Raw genomic sequence first — 6348 nt, forward strand, 5'->3', positions numbered from 1 at the left:
ATCATTCATTTTCGCCAAATTATTGATGTATTCACAGGGGAATGAATACACCCTTGCGCATTACAAGCTCGAATTCCTCTCGGTTATCATAAAATTTGCTAGTAACTTGTTTATCCACGCCACCCAGATACGACGAGAGCTCATCGATGTTGCTGGCCATGACCTTGAACGAATCGTTGAAGCGCAATTCCACTTTAGTAGCTTTGACCTCCGTTGTCACTGCAATATACTTCTCCTTGTTCGATCGATCCTTCTACAGATGTTTCCAAATCACGTATTAAAAAATGTGCGTCATGACCGGGCAAATTGTGGAACTTTGCGATGCGCTGTACCGCGATATTTATCTGTAAAATACCAATAATTATGGTACCTTACATTGGTGGGCACGATCGGCCCGTCGCAGACATGACAAACCTCCGCCGCTCTGAACTGTGGTTCTTGCTCGGCGCTTAATAGTTCCAACGGTACAACTTTAGTCAAATAACCCTCGACGGTAATGACTAAGGATTGTAATTCACCGATGAACCACGAAATGCAATCAGGACCTAGGTTAAGGTGGATTCGAGATAAGAAATCGTCAAAGGAAGAGTGACCATAGTACACCGCGCTCTGCGGGACGTGCTGTTACGCTTCATCAACCATAGGCTCGAGAATGCATTCAAAATCGGCATGAGCAGTGAATTGCACAGACTCTGTATACCAATAATTTTTAAATTTTACAATCTAATCCTCGTTGTCGAGTGGATTTACCTTACATTTGTTTTCACTCATTGTCAAACAACCTTGCATATCATTTTCGTATGCGGACTCTACTTTAAAATCATATGAACAACGGTAACAGAAAAATTTTGTGGTTCTATGACGCGACAAGTTGCTGTTGAGTAAATAGGAAAGATTTCGAATTCAGGTTCAATAAAATATTGTACTGCAGTGGAGTTTGTTGTCATCGTCTACGTCAATTCTATTTTCAATAGCAAGTAAGTGAATAGTCAGTCTGTTGGAATAAAAATTTTCATTCAATTATAGCGGCACCACCACACTCGAGTTCAGCCCATGAACTTTCATTTATAAATTAATTCGCATCTCAAGCCTGGGGATATCAGAGAAAAGTGTTGGAAAACTTATCCCCTCGTACTGTAGCCCTGTGCTTATAGTGCAGATAGCTGGTGGGCCGGCATTGGTATTTTAGTGTTAATCCAGTGCACAGCCCGGCGTTAACTGACCACAAACAGCAATTCTCATCAGTGTTGACAATATTCACCAGAGCGTGCCTTTGTGGAATTCCCCTCGGAAAAGATACCAATATCAATGAGCTTTCACGCAGTGGATCGTACCGGTTATTGTTGATCATCAGGTTCATGATCCCCACCATGGCTCAACCGGAATCACGATGTTTGAATTCCTCAACCGTTACTGTGACACGGTTGGTGATATTATCGTCAATCCTCTGCTTAAGATCGTTAGTTGGCAGGATAATCTCGTTCCGCATAGTGAAGTGTTTTATTTTAAGCATTCTTACACTATTTTTCATGTGTTCGAATTTGCATGATAAAATACCATTCGGCTTGATACCCTCATCAGTTTGTAAGTCTACCTCCAATAGCTATGAAGATTAAACTTTTCACTTTACATATACGGGGTGGGGCATTTAAAGTGACCAGGGCGATTTTCTAGCAAACGAAGCAAAATCTCAAAAAAAATTTCAGACGAGAGCTGAAGGGTTTTGAAGGAAACGGAACATAGCGGTTCGTATTTTTATTAACCCGCTAACCCTCACGCGGACGCAAACGGACACTCGCAAAAAAAAAGTATCTATTTACGTCAAAAAAGGCTGAAAATGCTGTGTTCGGGGTAAAATTATCCGCTCTTTCCGAATTTGACATAAGCATTCAGCTACAACCCCCCTGGGGGGGGGGTAAAAACAGGAGATGAAGGGGTGAAAATCGCGAAAATAAAAAGTCAGCGGACCAAAGCATTTAAAAGGGCCAGAATTGCTGTCAAAAATGGGTAGTCATACCCTACACAGGGTGAGTTTATGTTTTGAGCACTCCTGGCTAGTTCTAAACCCCCCCCGAGGGGGTGGAAATGGGGCAGTCTGGGGGTGAAAATTGGACGATCACATAGGAAGGGTTCTAGACGGTGCGAAATAGTACTCGCGGGTTTGCACGGTCGCTGATTCGATTTGCGGGGTCAGTTTTCACTCATGCACCCCCCTGGGGGTGAAAATGGGAGAGGCTGGGGGTGAAAATTGGCTGATCACATTCGACGAGTTTTAGACGGTCTGAAAGAGTACTCGTGGGTTTTCGGGGTTGCTGATTCCGTTCCCGGGTTCAGTTTTCACTCATGTAGCCCTCTGGGGGTGAAAATGGGGAAGGCCGGAGGTGAAAATTGGCTGATCACATTTGAACGGTTCCAGACGGTGTGAAATAGTACTCGGGGGTTTTCGGAGTCGCTGATTCCGTTCCCGGGTTCAATTTTCACTCATGCACCCCATAGAGGGGAAAATGGGGGAAGTTCGGGGTGAAATTGACCAATAATAAAGGATGGGGTTTTGGTTGTGGAAATAGTATCCAGGGGTTTTTGGGGTCGCTGATTCCATTCTTGAGGTCAGTTTCCACTTGTGCACACATCTGACGGTGAAAATTTGGGAGGCTATGGACCAAAATCATGCTCATTCATACGGGATAAGGTTTGGTCGCTGGAAAATGGTACTAAGGGCTTTTCTGGGAGCTTCCCAGGGCTGCGCATTCGATTCCCGGGTCAATTCTTACGTATCTGTCTTTCTAGACGATGAAGCAAATACTGACTGATATCCATTACGAGTTCACCCTGCTCGGCAGATGGTAAGCGTTACCTGGACTACATCACGTGAATGTCTTCTGCAAATAATCCTCTGTGTGTATGTGTATGTGTTTGTGTGCGTGTGCGTCTGTGCGTGATCGCGTGTGTGCTTTGGTAACGTCTGTGTTAAAGTATATCTCTGTTGAAATGAAGGGTTACTCTGAATCTGAAGACGCGTGTGTTAGTGTATTAGTTGTGACTGTTGTGTAAGGGTGTCTGGTTCAGGTTTCTATGTTTTGGTTGCTAGCTTCTTATGGAAATTCCCTTCAAAAAATGTCAGACACATATATTTGGAACACTCCGTACAAAATTTCTTGGTGCGTACGGCACAACTCTCGTTGGTGCATTTCCTCTTATATGGCTTCACCTGACTCTCATGGTTCCACCCATGTGACTCGTTATAACATCCCCGCCATATGAATTGTTTGCATTGAATACAATACGTATCGACCTTCTTACTACATACGAAACAGAGTATCCTAATTTCTGCGAGTGGAATGAGTTCGTGCCTTTCATATTCATTTGGGGCATTTCCTGCGAGATAATGACCGGCAATTTCTTTCACGAAATCGTAGGTACTTCTCTCCTTTTCTTCAGCACACAGGTTACAGAGAACAGATTAGATATTGCGGTTTCGATCAGTCGCAAAAAAACTACGCATGTCCAGCGTTTGCTCCGGATATTGATCCTTACATCGCTACAGTGTTGATCGTACAGATTCATCTCACCCATTGTCCTATTATAGAGCTTGGAAGCTCGAGAAAAAGTGATTGATTTTTCACCGTCACCACTACCACTCTGGCGATCCAGGTTTACCGTGGGAGAAACTGCCGCTGCCGTACTCAGGACAGTGCTGCCAGAAAGCGAGTAAAAAGTACCCCTTCCACAGACCCCGCGCATGATTTCACACAACGTCAGCGGTGTAGGTCGGTGTGTCGGGATGGCGATGGAATCCGAACGATGCCGAGTCAGCTGACAAATCGAGGGGAAATGTTCCCCTACCAAGCAATGAAGAGAGCGCACACACACAACGTCACACAGCTGTGTTGTGTGTGTGTCTCTCCATTGCTTGGTAGGGGAACATTTCCCCTCGATTTGTCAGCTGACTCGGCATCGTTCGGCTTCCATCGCCATCCCGACACACCGACGTGCACCGTTGACGTTGTGTGAGATGCGCGCAAGCTGCTAGGGAAGGGGTACTTTTTACTCGCTTTCTGGCAGCACTGACTCAGGATCGAGAATACTTTTGAGTCTTTGACCGAAATGTAATGCATTTTACTCTGGGAATCATATTTGCACTCATATGCCCCTCGTGAACTTTTGTTTGTGAGAGAAACTGGCACCGTGACTTTCTTTTGCTTCTTTTACCGGTCTTTTGATCTTGTTCGATGTTCACATTGAACACTCTATTTTGTCGAACGGTACCAGTGGCTTTTAGACCTAGCTTTCCCAAATGCACTAATAAATCAGGACTCGTGAAAAAATTATCAAAGGATATATGGTACTTTTCAAGCTCTTCTTTCGATAAGTTTTCCAATAAACTATGAAGCAATTTCGTCACAACTCTAGAACCAAGCGGATTACTCCCGCCATTTCCGTGGTCAGTTTTCACTAATAAACCCCCTGGGGTGAAAATGGCGGGGGTACTGAGGGCGAGAATGGACAATTACGTAGGATGGGCTCTGGACGATGTGAAATAGTGTCGAGACTGGAAATAGGAATCGTCTCACTACGCTCGAAAGACGCTATTTTCTTCTAACACTAGGTGGCGCTTCTCTCCCACGAATGAAAGTGATGCCGAAGAATTCAAGTATAAGTCGATTACCAATCGGAATACATTACCTTTTTTCAGGCAATTTGTAATTGTTTCATCACACTAGGTGATAATTCACGATATTTTTCAAAAAATTATGTCTTTAAATCGTCGCAAGCGTACCGATCTTCACAATACCTTGAAGGATTTTAAAAATAATTCTTCTCTTGAAATCGATTGCCATAATGTCAACTTAGTCTTCGCCCTAGCTGCTAATGTAAATGATAGCGTTGAGACTGAAGACTCCACGGCTGTGGCTTCTGAGGATTCCGATGAATCCGATAATGATGGGTATATTGATATTGATCAGATCGAAGGTGGATCATATGAATATGTTTCCAAAAACTATGACGATTTACAAAAGCTTCTAGAACCAAATCACGTTCATGACTGTGTTTTAGGGGAGCATAATATTCAAGCTGTAGATATACAGGAGGATAAATTTTTATCACCAAGTCAATAACGAGAAATTCTTGGCATGACGCCCGTTCAATTATTCGAGAAATTCTTCTCTCCAGATATCAAGTCCCACATTATTGAGTGTACACTGGAAAATGGGTACATATTAGCTCCTAAAACTTTCGATAAATTCCTTAGTGTTCTGATTGCCAGTGTCATAAATTCTCGGAAAAGAGAACGTGACTTTTGGTCTAAGAATAAATTGCTCAGCCACAAAGTGATTGCTTCTGCCCTGTCTAGTAGAGATTACTTGAAAACAAAAAGATTCCTCAAATTTTCAAAAAAATCAGACAAAGATCTACAGAACAAAGTATGGCGGGTAGATGAAATCGTTCAAGTCTTTAGGAAAAACCGTCAGCGATACGGTTTCTTTTCATCAAAATGCTCCATCGACGAGACTATGGTCAAATTTTACGGTAGACTGAAATTCAAACAATTTATCACAAACAAGTCAGTAAGATTTGGTTTGAAACTGTGGTCAATAGCGTCATCTTCCGGTTTTTTGTTTAATTTTTATATTTACTGTGGCAAGGAAGACGATAAATCTTATCTAAAATTAGGAAACTGTCTGCTTGGTTCTAGAGTTGTGATAAAATTGTTTCATCGTTTATTGAAAAACCTATCTAAAGAAGAGCTTGAAAAGTACCATATATCCTTCGATAATTTTTTCACGAGTCCTGATTTATTAGTGCATCTGGGCAAGCTAGGTCTGAAAGCCACTGGTACCGTTCGACAAAATAGAGTGTTCAATGTGTACATCGAACAAGATCAAAAGACCTGTGGAAAAAAGCAAAAGAAAGTCACGGTGCCAGTTTCTCTAACAAACAAAAGTTCACGAGGGGCATATGAGTGCAAATATGAGTAAAATGCATTACATTTCGGTCAAGGACTCAAAAGTAGTCTCGATCCTGAGTACGGAAGCGGGAGTTTCTCCTACGGTAAACTTGGATCGCCAGAGTGGTAGTGGTAAGGGTCAAAAATCAATCGCTTTTCCTCCAGCCTTCAAGCTCTATAATAGGACAATGGGTGAGGTGAATCTGTACGATCAACACTGTAGTGATGTAAGGATCAATATCCGAAGCAAACGCTGGACATGGGTAGTTTTTTTGCGACTGATCGAAACCGCAATATCTAATGCCACTGTTCTCTGTGACCTGTGTACTGAAGGAAAGGAGAGAAGTACCTACGATTTCGTGAAAGAAATTGCCGGTCATTATTTCGCAGGAAATGCCCCA

The sequence above is a fragment of the Neodiprion lecontei genome, chromosome 7, assembly GCF_021901455.1.
Source record: "Neodiprion lecontei isolate iyNeoLeco1 chromosome 7, iyNeoLeco1.1, whole genome shotgun sequence".
In the NCBI taxonomy this organism is placed as follows: domain Eukaryota; kingdom Metazoa; phylum Arthropoda; class Insecta; order Hymenoptera; family Diprionidae; genus Neodiprion; species Neodiprion lecontei.